Genomic DNA, 16,726 nt, shown 5'->3' on the forward strand with positions numbered 1-16,726 from the left:
CAGAGGAGAAGATTTTTGTAAAAGATTACTAAGATTTACGAAAAATGGTTAAAAATTGACTATAAAGGGCAATTACTCCTAAAGGGGTCAACTGAACATTTCGGTTATATTGACTTATTTGTAAATCTTACTTTGCTGAACATTATTGCTGTTTACAGTTTATCTCTATCTATAATAATATTCAAGATAATAACCAAAAACAGCAAAATTTCCTTAAAATTACCAATTCAGGGGCAGCAACCCAATAACGGGTTGTCCGATTCATCTGAAAATTTCAGGGCAGATAGATCTTGACCTGATGAACAATTTCACCCCATGTCAGATTTGCTCTTAATGCTTTGGTTTTTGAGTTATAAGCTAAAAACTGCATTTTACCCCTATGTTCTATTTTTAGCCGTGGCGGCCATCTTGGTTGGTTGACCGGGTCACGCCACACATTTTTAAAACTAGATACCCCAATGATGATTGTGGCCAAGTTTGGTTAAATTTGGCCCAGTAGTTTCAGAGGAGAAGATTTTTGTAAAAGTTTACGGACGACGGACGACGGACGCAGGACGACGGACGACGGACGCAAAGTGATGAGAAAAGCTCACTTGACCTTTCAGGTCAGGTGAGCTAAAAAATGGTGAAAATTATAATAAACTCTTTTCCCTTGAAGAACTTAAAACATCTCTGTCAAAAGCCCATGATACAGCTTGTGGGCCTGATAATATTCACTACCAACTGTTAAAACACTTGCCAGATTCCTCGCTGGAAGCTCTTTTGCAGCTTATGAATAACATCTGGGAATCTGGTGATTTACCATCAATCTGGAAGCTTGCAACCGTCGTGCCTATTCCAAAACCAAGTAAAGATCACACGGATGCTATTAATTATCGGCCAATTGCTCTTACCAGTTGTGTCTGTAAAACACTAGAACGGATGGTTAATGATCGCCTTGTTTGGTTCCTGGAATCCAATTGGCTTTTAGCCAATATCCAGTGTGGATTCCGCCAAGGTCGCAGTACTCTTGACCATCTTGTTCGATTCGAATCATTTGTCCGTAATGGTTTTGCGAAAAATGAACATGTAGTGTCGGTCTTTTTCGATCTAGAAAAAGCCTATGATACTACATGGAAGTATGGTATTTTAAAAGATCTGTTTGATATGGGGTTGAAAGGCAATATGCCAAATTTTATTTCGAATTTTCTATCTAACAGACAATTTAATGTTAGAGTAAATTCAACCATGTCTGATCTGTATGATCAAGAGATGGGTGTCCCTCAGGGCAGTATTTTATCTGTTACATTATTTAGTCTTAAAATCAACAGCCTTGTTGAAGTTTTAAAAAGTAATATTGAAGGTTCATTGTATGTTGATGACTTTTTAATATGTTATAGAGCCAAAAATATGAATAACATAGAAAGACAATTACAGTTATGTCTTGGAAGAATTGAAAAATGGGCCTCGGAAAATGGGTTTAAATTTTCCACTTCAAAAACGGTCGGGATGCATTTTTGTAACAAAAGGAAATTGCATCTTGATCCAGAACTCACTTTGTACGGCAACCCAATTAAAATGGTTGATGAAACCAAATTTCTTGGGTTAATTTTCGATAAAAAGTTAACCTTTCTACCCCATATCAAAATGTTAAAATCGAAATGTTTAAAAGCACTAGATATTTTAAAAGTTGTCGGTAGCACCGACTGGGGTGCTGATCGCAACATTTTACTTAATTTATATAGATCTCTAGTTAGATCTAAACTAGATTATGGCTCTATAGTGTATGGCTCTGCAAGGAAGTCCTACATACAGATTCTCGATGCTGTGCATCATCAGGGTTTGCGTCTCTGTCTTGGCGCATTTAAAACCTCACCAGTTGAGAGTCTGTATGTAGAGGCTGATGAGCACTCACTCTCTAACAGACGTTTGAAGCTTGGACTTCAATATGCTGTCAAACTAAAAACCTACTCAGATAATCCTGCCTACAGCTGTGTTTTTAATCCAATTTATGAAGATATTTTTGCAAAACATGAAAATAAAATTCCTCCGTTAGGTATACGTTTAAAACCACATTTAGCTTCTTTTGATTTAAAATCTGTTGCTCAAGTTGAAACTTGCAAATGTCCTCCATGGGAACTTCCCAAACCAAAAATGATATTTGATCTCCGTGAACACAATAAAAATAAAACAAATCCTCTTTTAATTCAGCAACACTATGCTGAAATCAAAGCCAATTATTCAGATTTTTCAACTGTCTATACTGATGGATCAAAAGATGGTGACAGAGTTGCATCTGCTGCTGTCTTCAGGGACAGAGCTGCATCTCTCCGTTTGCCATCTGATGCATCGATCTTTACTGCTGAAGCAGAAGCAATAGTTTTGGCTTTGAAATTTATTGCTTCTTCAGATAAATCCAAATTTATTATATGTTCTGATTCACTTTCATGCTTACAAGCTATACAAAATACTAAAATTAAAAACCCAACAATTCTCAAAATTTTATATGTAATGAGGAATTTAAAAATTCTTCTTAAAGAAATATTATTTCTATGGGTGCCGAGTCATGTTGGAATCCTTGGAAACACAGCTGTAGACCTTGAGGCAAAGAATGCCCTGGGTGACCCTTTATCTAACTGTGATATACCATATACCGATTTTAAATCTAATATTAGAGAATATGTTTTTAATATATTGAAAAATGAATGGAGTAAAAAAGATGGTAATAAATTACATGAAATTAAACCTAATTTATGTAAACCTTTCAATAATTTTATGTGCAGAAAAGATCAGTGTGTTATTTCTAGATGTCGTATTGGTCATACTAGAATAACACACGAATATCTTTTAAAAAATGAAGTAGAACCACAATGTATACCTTGTAACTGCAAGTATACTATTAAACATGTTTTAATCAATTGTATTGACTTTGCTGATATTCGTAAGAAGCATTTCAATGTCAATAATATGTATGAGTTATTTAATAATGTTTCATTTACAAACATTGTTTCATTTTTAAAAGAAGTTGGAATATATTCTAAAATATAAAAATGTTATTATATTTAAAACGATTTTAAATTTTATCACGTTATCTTAATGTTCATTTTTATTTGTAAATAATCAATTTGCTTTAATCTAGAATTTTAGTTTATTGAAGGACCTTTTGTCTGATTTTAAGAATATGCTTTAAATTGTAAAAAATATTCGAATTAGCTCTCGCCGCGATATAGCCTTGTTGTGCTAATGCGGCGTAAAGCAACCAACAATCAATCAATCAATATAATTTCATTTACATCCGTTTCAAAATGAACTTTTATTACTACAGGTGCCATCAGAACTGAAAATCCTGGGAAAACTTGTATGTTTCTTTGTCCTCGCAAACATTTGGAAAGATAATTATTCTAAATCAAAGTGTTTTCGGCAAACATGACAAAAAAAAAAAAAAAGATAAAATTCCTGAGAAAAAGGTTGAAATTTAGGTATTAGGTAACTGTTATCAGACATCTTGTATATTTGACCTTAACAAAATAGTCAGCCTCAGTCAAGGATCTAAAAGAAATCTATGGAAAGTAATGAATCACAGACAAAACTTTTACTTTTATTCAATATTTTCATGAAGTGTCACATTTAATGCATTATCTATTGACTTGTCTATAGCATTCTGAAGTCTCCAGATAGTTCCATTGGTTTAAGTTCAAATACAGTCCAATTGAAGTAGCTTGTCCGCTGTGAAACCTTCTTATGTCCAGTATAACGGATTCTTGATACCTGCACACCCTCACATATAGTTCGTTGTCTGGTAACTCAAATAACTGAATGCAATGAGTGTCATTCCAGAGAAAGTCTGACTTACCTAATAGCTGTATACATCCTGTTTTGTTATATCCTTTATCAATTTTATATAAAGAACTGGTCAAAACCAGTGTCGTACATATCAGAGATAACATGATGCAGATTCCAGTAATTTTTATTACGCCTAGATGGAAATCGTAGTTGCGATCTATTGAACTCAGACTGGATCTAATGCTTGCATACTGGCTTGATGAGTTATCAGAAAGCATGTTAACTGATGTGTGGTTGTTGAAATATATGACATAGTCAGACACAGTTACCCTTTTTTAAGCAATTCTATCAGAACGTCTCCATGACAGGGGGCTGGGTGACACCAACAACCTAGATTTTTACCTCTAAATTCACTCAATGATTCAGACAATGTCTTGCCATTATAGACCGTGGTATCAGTTAATATGTACATTGTATTTCCTATATAACTGGATACATTTGTTGCGTCTATATGTCTTTACCTGGAAAAGATTCTGCCATTTACTGCCTTCAACACAAGATGTGATACCTCTACCTATATAAACATTATTTGAATTGGACATCCAATGCTTCAAGTCTCTATACCCTAACTGGTTCAATATTGACTTCTTTACACACACCAATGTTGCCATTTAAAATATATGGAAACTGCGCTTAATGATATTACACTCGTAATTTGGCTAGCCAGATAAATAGCCACTGCCTTTTACTGACTATTTGTCCGTGTTTTGCATTGTAACGGGTTCTGAATCTGATGGAACAGGGAGATATTTGCATTTTTTGGTTTCGAGGACTGGTAATGATGCTTCATCTTGAGGAATCCAACTCTATTGCTGCCAAAGCAGAATCAGAATCATCTTTATACATTTTATAAGGGGTTGGCTTCTGATCCTCTGACTGTTGTGTTGTTGGATTTAATTTATTTGCCCCCCCCCCCAAGGGTGACTGGGGAATAGAAGTATGGTCACCATTGGTCTTCCTCCGACCGGCAGTAAAACCCTTGCTAAAGTGGGGCGTCCGTTTGGCTGTGCGGGATGTACAAATTTGCAGCCACGTCCGGTCAGAATGGGGACGTTAAATCCGATGCCTCGTGTAAAGAGAGTGCCACGCTCTTTGCACGTTAAGAACCCTTGCAACAACTCTTGGAGGGGTCCGTAGGTGACCTGCTGCAAGGCTAAATTTCTGTCCCTATCCAATATACCCTAATTTCCAGTGGTAGTCTAAATTTCTCCGACCTTAATCCCGGACGCCCCTATTACAGAACCTACCTATTGTATTTTGTTATTTTGTTCTCGTCCTGAATATGCATGAAATATTTGCCACTGGACGTTAAGCAACCAACAATCAATCAATCAATTAATTTATTTGCAATGATACCTTGATTGCTGTTTGTTGGAACAGAAACATATTCTATTCCTAATCGACCAGGAAGATCAGACGATTCTATTTCTAATGGACCAGGAAGATCAGAGAGAGGTTTGCTTGTTTTAGATACTTTAATTTGAGAAATTGTCAGTATATTATTGGACTTTTTGAGAAGTGCATCTTTTAGAGATTTTTCTCGTTGGTTCAGGGGTATCTATTCTCTCTGTAGTTTTGTAATTTACTGTTTAACATTTAGTTGTTCTTCTACAACCTCTCTGTAGCGCTGCAAAATCTGTACTAGGTTTCACATCTGTAATTTCCAGATATATATAAAAGGTATGGTTATGTTTAGAAGAGAAAGGTTACAAAATGAATGCAATGTGAAATTTTAAATGTCATACCAAATACCAAAAGTTATAAATGCATTCGACTAAATTGTCAGGTAGAAGACAATGATTATAAAAACTTGATTCGTCCAGTGGGAATAATAAAATAAAGCATTTTTCTATAAGTATAATACCTGATCAGATTCATGTAATGAAGAATTACTTCAATATATTTGGAGCTCAGGTAAAATACTGTGTTGTTCATAATGTATATACAGTCACTGGTAAATGAAGCAATACTATAAATTTGGTGAAATGCTGCAGTAATTAAGGTTTCCAGATCTTTTAAATTTTGTAGTGTATTTATGACAACGCACATTTATGACATAAATTAGTGTCTGGGTCTGTTGCAAATATGTAGAATTTATTAGTATGTGGCGGATTGTAAATGGCACAAATTCAATGAGCATCATAATGAACATTCTGTGTTGGTGGCTCAAAAGGATTGTCAAGGTGGCAATGAAAGCGATAGGCAGTTTTAGAATTATTTTGATTGATTGATTGTTGGTTGCTTAACGTCCAGTGGCAAATGTTTCATGCATATTCAGGACGAGAACAAGTTCACAATAAATACAATAGGTAGGTTCTGTAATAGATTATGGGATTAAGGTCGGAGAAATTTAGACTGCCACGGGAAATGAGGGTATATTGGATAGGGACAGAGATTTAGCCTTGCAACAGGTCACCTACGAACCCCTCAAAGAGTTGTTGCAAGGGTTCTTAACGTGCAAAGAGCGTGGCACTCTCTTTACACGAGGCATCGGATTTAACGTCCCCATTCTGAACGGACGTGGCTGCAAATTTGTACATCCCGAACAGCGAAACGGACGCCCCACTTTAGCACGGGTTCTACTGCCGGTCGGAGGAAGACCAATAGTGACCATACTTCTATTCCCCAGTCACCCTTGGGGGTAGAATTATTTTGTATAAGGGAGCTACCATTTGATTTTTATGGGGGGGGGGGGGGGGGGGGTAGGATGAAAAATTGTGTCCTGTATTTATTTTTTGTTGTAATCTCGGTCCTGCCTTTTTATTTTTCACTTTATTCGGTCCTGCCTTTTTTTTTATTAGTTTATCCTGACTTTTTATACATAATTTGTCATCCTGCCTTTTTTTTGCCAAGTTGCTCATCCTGCCTTTTTTTTTTACTCAAAACTTCTGTCCTGCCTTTTTTTTCCAAATTTCATCCTAGCCCCCTTCTCGTTTTAATGAACTGAATGCTAAACACTAGATTTATTTGTCTTCTTCAAATGTGAGGGCAGTTTTCAAACATTATAGGCGAAATGGCTGTTTACAATCATTTGTCGTATGATTGTTAGATCTTATCACCAAAAATATGTTTGCACCTATTCCCCAAGTTGACCCAATGGTCTCGGAAAAGGCAGAAAAGTAGCAGCATCAATGTTATCATTCACTGCGATAACTCGATCATGTTTTGTGGTCATGGCTTTGGCACCAATGTCGTGTTTCTTTTTAACTCTTTAACGTGATTATGGATAGTCTAGATTATAAAGTGTTGATTCACAATATGACCCGATTTGAAAGTTTTTGCTCACTGAAAAAGCTGATAAAATCCCTCTGAATGATTAATAAGTAAATATTCAACTTCAGTTTCAAGTTAATGTAGACACTTGTATCATGGTGCTAGGAAGTTTCTTTTGTTGTGAGGCGGATATGAATCCTGATACATAGAAAGGAGCGGGACTTAGTTCGTATATCGGATGTTGTAACCCCACCTTTCTGTGCTTACAATTTGTCAATGAAAAATAAATGCAAATGTTTGGTGGTTTTTTTTTTGGTACTCGGTATATAAACTGCAGAAGATTGTACATGAAACTATTAAGTCTTTATTTTGCCACAATCGTAGAGATACAATACTTTTCACGAAGCTCATCTGTTTGTGCTGTGCTATTGCAATATTCAATTCGGTAGTCTTTTGTTCATCAAACAAGGGTGTTTCATCTTGATATTCTGTGAAAAGACCAATATTTACTTGAAATGCTGACAAGGCTTCACCTAATGAAACTTCTTAAGTGCTAACATCACAATTTGATATGGAGCAGAAAGAAAAATGTAAATTGTCTAACCTCTTCTTAACTTGACATCCTTTTAAGTTCGGACTCAATCTTTGTTGTGTGCTTTCATCAACTTTCGTTTATGGGACGTATTATGGTAGACCGTTGTCCGTCCATCGTCAACATGTCGGACAATAACTCAAAAACGCTTGACCCAATTTGCATGAAACATTGGGGAATTGTTTATATCAATTGACGTGAGCTCCCTTTCGTTTTTAATAAATTTTAGATTTTAAGTTTCCGAGTTTTGGTTTTTTTTTTTTATTAAAAAAGGGGGATTTTCCAGTTTTAGGATAATAACTTAAAAACACTTATACCGATTTGAAAGAAACTTTGGTGAATTCTTTATATCTATTGACATGAGCTACCTTTCGATTTTTATAAGTTTTTGATTTTACGTTTCTGAGTTATGGGGTTTTATTCATTAAAAAAGGGAGATTTTCCAGTTTTTCATGAATTTCTGATATGACATTGAGAAGTTATTGCACTTTATTCTTTGAAAAAGCGACGGGCGTATCATGCGCCCAAGCCGCAGCTGTTTATTTATGTTATAGTTGAGTAAAGGTACAAACACAAATCTTAAAGCAGTGAGATGCACTTCTAACTCGATATAAATAAAACCATTATCCTCCATGGAATAAACAAAATATAAAATAATCTATTTCTTGTTTATATATGTCTTTCAACAAACGTTCTATTATATGGTTGTGAATGTAACTGCCAGCCATGATGTTATTGGGTTTGTCCTTGTTTACTACATTCATAAATAATCCAACCATCAATTTTGTACCACCCATATCTGATTTTCCGAGCCACCAAGGGTGATTGTCTTAACAATATTTGTATCAATTATATATATATTTTTTTAACATTGTCTTTAGCTTGACAACATAATTATATATATATTTTTTTAACATTGTCTTTAGCTTGACAACATAATGAAGACCAATCTACGAGCGTCTTTGGGAGAGCGAAGACTCATCGGCCTCTGCATAAAAACTCTAAACTGGTGAGGTTTTAAAGGCACCAAGACACAGGCAAAGACCTTGGTGATGCACAGCATCGAGAATTTCTATATATGACTTCAGTGCGGAGTCATAATAAAGTTTAGATCGAACAAATGATTTATGTAATTCCAGTATAATGTTGCGATCAGCACCCCAGTCGGTGTTAGCCACAACTTTTTAAATATCCAAAACTTTCAGACACTTTGATTTTAACATTTTGATACGGGGGCAGAAAGCTAATCATCATCTGGATACATGTTTTTTGAAGGTTCATCAACAGGCAAGTGTGGTATTAAAAGCACAATACCCTGGACGGGAAGCTCTAATTCCTGCTTTTCACTGATAATTTTTACAACTGTTTCCAAGAAATTTACATATGTTGTGTTTTTTTGAAGTTCGACCTGTGCATCTTTAAAAAAAACTCTTCTAACAAATGAAGTACCTGTACTGCTTAGCTTTTTTGGACAAATTTCAATAATATCCGCATGAATAGAAGATTGTCTTTTATAAGTCAAATCAATAACTTTTACAAAATCGTTTTCTTTTTCTGTCGTTGAACCCGGTCCGATCAATCGGCTGGTCATGTCGAGCCCTTCAGTTAATCCTCAACAATAAGCTTTCATATAACAATGTACATAATATACACAAGTATTTGAATTAAGCTATTTATATTTAGGATGACTGAAGAAGGCGATGGCTTATTGGTCAATGAAGTGGTACGTCCGGAACTACGAGAATTATTAATAAAACGGAGATAAAATAAAAGGAAAGAAATGTTAACCAAACCCCTGAAATATTAAAGGACTAACAGCAAAATGACTACCGTCACACTCCCTCCTTCTTTAGACATAATGTGCAAAAACACATTAGTCCAAAGTGGCAAGAATATAACCTAAAATATAAAATTTAAAGGCAATTGTAAGTAATGTTCAATGTTCACTATCTGAAATAAAGTTATGGTTAACACAATATGCAATTAAAATTTTAGCCTACCATAGATTCAATATCATATATAGATCAACAAGTAATAAAATATTCATTAATATCAATAAATAAATATATTTCTATAACAATGTTCAACCTGAATTAAATTAAGTTATTTTAAATATAATTATGCAACAATAAATATAATCAAAAAGTTCTCATCACATTAATTATCCCGTTCGTGAAAGTTTGTCTATTGCTTGGCAATGTCCTGAAACAGTTAATTCCTCCACTTGTTTTCGGCGATTTGTCTTCTTAACTCTCGGTTTTAGGCCTCAAAATTTCGTCCGGTTTCCCTTTCATGCTGTCTGCTGCCGGACTCTCTTATTTCTTCTAGTTTCTGTTTTTGCTGATTCTCGTAACCGTCCGATCATGTCCATAGAATTACATAGCCACTGGAGAAGTGATTCTACTTCTGGGCTGGTCTCTGGGAAAAGTGGTAACACTAATGGAGGCAGATCTGTTGACGATGTCTGGGTCTCACTGCTGCTTACCGTTGACTTACAACCAGAGTGGTTGTTGGGCTCTGTTGCTGAAGTCTGGATCTCACTGCTGGTTACTGTTGACGTAAACCCATAGTGTTTGTTTGGCTCTACTACCCTAGCAGGATGCCCAGAATAGGCATTTTCTGTTGTAGTTCCTTGCTGGCTTCTCGGTGTGTACTCTTGTAAAGAAATTCTAGAAGTAACTGAGAAAGGGGTAACATCTGGAATGATTGGAAGGTCTGGAAGTGGTAGTACTGGTGGTCTTCTTTGAGTCTCAGGAAATTTTGGAGGTACATTAACAGTGAAAGAGGGTGTAGTAGAGTTACCCGTAGTGGTAACAGTACTGGTCAATAAGGTAGGGGTAGAGGATGAAGTGGTGGTTAGTTTTGTCCTACCACGAAAAATGAATACACCGGGATCGACAAACCCCTTGTTCTCTCTAACCTCCTTTTTACAGTTTGTCAGTTGTGTTTCAAGTTTCAGTGGATTTTGGATTTCATGATTTTTTTTAAAAAGTTGTTTCATGTCGGCTTTTCTCATGCACACTGTTGTACATAATTGCTTAGGGCAACTGTAGTTAATGGTTAAGAACAAATGATTGACTGATTGTTGGTTGCTTAACGTCCAGTGGCAAATATTTCATTCATGTTCAGGACGAGAACAAATTAACAATAAATACAATAGGTAGGTTCTGTAATAGAGGCCGTCCGGGATGAAGGTCGGGGAAGTTTGGACTGCCTCGGGGAAATGAGGGTAAATTGGATAAGGACAGAAATTTAGCCTTGCAACAGGCCACCTACGGGCCCCTAAAAGAGTTGTTGCAAGGGTTCTTAACGTGCAAAGAACGTGGCACTCTCTTTATACGAGGCATCGGATTTACCGTCCCCATTCTGACCGGACGTGACTGCGAACTTGTACATCCCGCACAGCCAAACGGACGCCCCACTTTAGCGAGGGTTTTACCGCCGGTCGGGAGAAGACCAATGGTGACCATATTTCTATTCCCCAGTCACCCTTGGGGATAAGAACAAATGTATTTCATCCCAATGTCTTTGGTATTTTGCTTTGGAACCAAATCGACTTGCATTACAGCCATCAATTGGACATTTCATTGACATAGGCGTATAAAAAAATTCAATTCTGTTTTCCAAGTTTTCCTCATCGAAATCCCCATCGGCAAATATCTGAATCTCCATCCTGAAATAGGAACCAAAAGTTTTTAGATGACATTATATAAATGCATTTGTTTTTACTGATCAAATTATTCAGTCAATCGACTAGCACATCTCCCCCTTTAGAATAAAAATAAACTATAGAAAATATTATGTCAAATATTACTCTTGACAATTCTGACATGGCCCACATTACCAGTCATTTGAAAACAAAACTGTGTTTATTCAGTATTAGAGTACACGTTTCTATCAACGTAACCGAAAACTAAGAGTCTATGGCCAACAAATTGCCGTATAATAGAACATGCCCACCCCTACTATTCATAAGCCGTGTTACATTGGTACACATTGACTAATTCAACGTTTTCAAAATCGATCCAAATTAATCAATATACCCACAGCATCCGGTTACCCACAGTACCGAAAGTACATAAATACCCATGGCAAAAAAATTGTTCATGCGCGTATACCGGGAATACTGTACATCCATAATTAACTCATAACAACAAAAAAAAACATATAAATTATGTGTTAATAAATTATCTGAACACTTGCTCAGAATCACAAAAACATGTATTCATGCGACGTTAAGTTTATGTTCTTGTTAAAAACATATCAACGAGTATATATAAAGTATATTTAGAGTATAAGACATGTTAATTGAATATGTTAAGTAATATAAAAAAAAATGTATAGTTTGTACTTGTATATATATTTTGAAAGTATATCTTGTATTATGGTTAATTGGTACTCTAACGTGCACAATATGCATCATAAGTAAACTACACTGTACATCATTCAAATAAGTAACTACCCTCCCTTCCTTAAAAAAAAATTGGCATTCTTTTGACTGTATTTTGTTATTATGTTGTCTGCTATGGCGAAAACTTTATTGGAGGTTTTATCTGTCTACCACGACTACTATACTTTGGAGAAGCTGGTTCCGTTTCAACCTTGTGAACATATTTATCTTGTATAACAGTGATATTGTCTTTGATAACTTAATACCCCAAGGATGACTGGGGAATAGAAGTATGGTCACCATTGGTTTTCCTCCGACCGGCAGTAAAACCCGTGCTAAAGTGGGGCGTCCGTTTGGCTGTGCGGGATGTACAAATTTGCAGCCACGTCCGGTCAGAATGGGGACGTTAAATCCGATGCCTCGTGTAAAGAGAGTGCCACGCTCTTTGCACGTTAAGAACCCTTGCAACAACTCTTTGAGGGGTCCGTAGGTGACCTGTTGCAAGGCTAAAAATGTCTGTCCCTATCCAATATACCCTCATTTCCCGTGGCAGTCTAAATTTCTCCGACCTTAATCCCGGAAGCCCCTATTACAGAACCTACCTATTGTATTTATTGTTAACTTGTTCTCGTCCTGAATATGCATGAAATATTTGCCACTGGACGTTAAGCAACCAACAATCAATCAATTGATAACTTAATTTAATTCACGGAACTTCTTATCGCAAACTTGCCTTCGTCATGTTTCCGTTAATTTTATGAGAAACGCTTTTTTTATAATTTTATTTAAGTATCTGATTGAAAACAAATTCGAGTATTTTTTTATCGATAAATTATACTGTTCCATTACTCTACATTATTTTACTTACATATTTGAGATACTAATAAAGATAATATTTATTTTACTGTAATATAAAATAGTTTCAGCAAAAATATATTAAGGTCTTCGTATTCGCCAAAATGTTGAATGTTTTAGTACGTGGTTATAGCTATGTCGATGGAGTATTATCGATAAATTGTTCTACTACGAGTGTCTTGTAAAAGAGCTAAGATTAAATCAACACTCGGGTAATCTCACATTCTAAAACATATCATTTGACAAGGATGAGATTTTGGCGAATGACTTCAATGAACATTACGTTGAACAGCAAATCTGAGGACTTGGTCTTGTATTTATAGGATACCTAAGCTTCACAAAATTCCCTACAAGAGGGTCTTCAGAAATAATGTCAAACTAATTTCTGTCTCTATCAAATATACCCTAATTTCCAGTGGCAGTCCAAATTTCCCTTACCTTCATCCCGGATGGCCTCTGTTAAAAGACCTACCTATTGTTTTTATTGTTCACTTGTTATCGTTCTTAACATGTATGTAATATTTGCCACTGGACGTTTAGCAACCAACCAACAATCAACCGATCATACCTCCAAGCTAACTTAAATTGCCTTTAAAACATCAATACAATGTATTAACACTTACCCTTTTCTCTTGCAAATCTTGGACCACATGCATTAGCAGAGCAGCAACTATGGCATTGTGATTTTATAAATAGTCGTGTCCATGAAGCAATCCCAGCAAAACTTACTAATACCATTGTCTATAGGAGATTTTATTTCTTGTCTGTATCGAGTTTCTAAAATGATTTTCCATGTATCGCTGTGTATACTTTATATGCAATTTTATATGCATTCAAATGCTTGTCTTCAATTACAGTTTTATTCTGTTATTGTTCTGTTTATGCATGATTTGGTGATTCATATATATAGCATGTTTCGCTTATATATATTTACTTTAATTATATATATTATCTTTAACTGTTAAAACCTGATTTGACCTTTTCTCGGTAGATTGTTCTGTGGTTAATTATAAACTTTTACACATCTATTTACTTGAAAGGATTTTCCCAACGTAAATGATCTGTGGTAATCAACTGGTCGTCTATGAATTTCTTTAATTTGATGATATTACACCTGGTGTTTCGGATATCATTTAGGTCAAGTTCGACCAAGGCCGTTCATCCTCGTCAGGTGCCCTGGCCTAATTTATTTTTATTTACTATAACATTTGATTTAATTACTTTTTTAATTGTTATCAATATGTTTCTATCGTGTAACGTATCAAATGCAGTTACATTTTGGGGCACGATTACATATATCGATTATTTTATTAAACCAGTTGTCAACCAATTTTGGACATACACACAAGATACAACTTCTTTTATAAACAAATTGGAAAAAATAAGAGCCTCTCCTGATATATTAATGAGTTCATTTGACATTTCTAGTATGTATACCAATCTACATCATACGGAAATTATAAACGCAATCGACAGAGCATGGCCGCTAATAATGCAATGTAAATTTGACATCCCGGTGCCTCCCAAAAAGGATATGTTAGAATTACTGAAAATTGCCCTTGGAAACAATGAATTTGAATTCAACGGGCAGATTTTTAAACAGAAAGTTGGAGTACCGATGGGGTCACCAATGTCTCCTAGTTTAACTGATATTAGAATATATGAAATCGTTTCTGAAATATTAAAACGGTTCTCACAATCGTCCGAAATTTCTCTTCTATCTGTCTACAGAGATGACGGTTTTTTATTATTCAAAGGAAGTGAACAAGCGCTTATTGAATTTTACCAGATTGCAAATAGTATTCATCCACTGGTGACTCCATTGTAATGTGTGTTTGCCTGTATTATTGTCCATTTATGTATTTAAACTAAAATTTGCTGATTAAAATGTCGAATAGGTGAGAAGGAATTGTATTATGAATTGTTGTAGGCTGCAGTTGCCAGAGGCAAAAGTGGTTGCAGCCTTTGAATTGCAACGTACGTTCTAATTTGCATTCGTTATAGGCATGCATCAACATTTCAAGCTCTATTTGACTTTTTATTGCTCATTAACTTTATCATATCAGTTTAAATGTTTTAAATTAGGTGATAATTTATTGATAATAAAATAATATGCGGCTTAAAAATTACAACTACTATGTACAACCTTAAAATATGTTGAACACAATGATTTATTTCTTCCCAATTCATACGTTAAACGACTCATTTTTCCCAATAACCTAGGGTCAAGATCCCATTTGAAAAATGGGTAGGTAAATCACTGTAGAGTTAGAAGTTATTTTTACTTTAGATAAAAATGCAAATTTTAGTACGGTGTTTGAGGAGGTAAGGAACACTCGGATGAGTAACATGGCCCTTTTTTCAGTTTTTTTTTCTGTACTATTACTAAAAGAGAGGCCAAAGATACCAGAGGGACTTTCAAACTCATAAATCGAAAATAAACTGACAACGCCATGACTGAAAAAAAAAGGACAAACAATAGTACACAAAAAAGACCATGCAACACGAATCCCCACAAAAAACTGGGAATGATCTCAGGTGCTCCGGATGGGTAAGCAATTCCTGCTCCACATGTGGCACCTGTCGTGTTGTTCATGTTAGTACAAACCCGGTAATAAGTCTAATTCGATAGGTCACATTCATGACAAGGCAAATAACTTTTATCAAGGAATGAAAGTTATTTCTTATCGTAACACACTTTAAAAAACAATCCTTAGTTAAACCAGTAGAATTGTTGACTTTGCAGATCGAAATTGTCTTTTTGTATAAAAGACCAGATTATCACATGTTTTGGCTCTAATCTGACTGAGGCTTATATTTATATAATGATATATATTTCATATTGTAATGTCTTATTGTTTACTTAATTACTTCAATCATTGTACTTGATTTATATGCTCTTTATGGGCCCTGTAATTTGGAAAATACAATATTCTTATTCTTATTTCAAGTGTTCAGTCACAGAAACAAATTTGAGTTATCTCCCATTGTATGTAATACAACTTTATGTGTTAGAGTACATGTTGCAAGTTAACATTATATTACTTTTGTGCTTTTTTAGTTTAATAAATATGAACAGGGTATGGTTTTACCTTTGAATTTAGCCTTTATATTGATCACATTATGTCATGCAAAAGAAGTTTACACTTAGCTTGTTGGAATATTAATGGTTTTAAACACAAGGAATACAACAAATACAGTGATCATAGGTTCATCAAAGAATTGAGTAATAAAGAATTACTTTGTTTATAGGAAACACACTGCTCCTTTGAGGATTCACTATGGTTACCAGGATTTAAATCTGTTAATTTTATACGACTAAAATCATAGCGCACTAACAAAAGATCAGAAGGTGTATCCATTTTAGATAAAAATGAAATTAAATCAGGGGTAACATTTCTCGACCATTCAAATTATGACTACATATGGTTAAAGTTGAGTAGCTCCTTTTTTAATCTCACAGAAGATATATATTTGTGTTTCATTTATGACCCCCATCATACACCCATTATTGAAATGATGATATATTTGACCTTATAGAAAAAGATATTGCAGGGTACTCAACATTAGGAACGATTGTATTATATTTCAGCCAATACTTACATCTCATATATCCCAGTGAACTTGGAATTAAGGATACTACTGATACTAGAAGGACTGCTTCATACCTTGATCTTTTCCTCAATATTGACACAGATGGACGACTTCACACGAAAATCTATGATAAACGGGACGATTTCAACTTCCCAATTATCAATTTCCTATTTCTCAGCAGTAACATACCCTCTGCCCCTTCGTATGGTGTTTACATATCTCAATTGATACGTTATTCTCGTGCTTGTTCACACTATACG

Source organism: Mytilus californianus, unplaced genomic scaffold (assembly GCF_021869535.1).
Source record: "Mytilus californianus isolate M0D057914Y unplaced genomic scaffold, xbMytCali1.0.p SCAF_59, whole genome shotgun sequence".
In the NCBI taxonomy this organism is placed as follows: domain Eukaryota; kingdom Metazoa; phylum Mollusca; class Bivalvia; order Mytilida; family Mytilidae; genus Mytilus; species Mytilus californianus.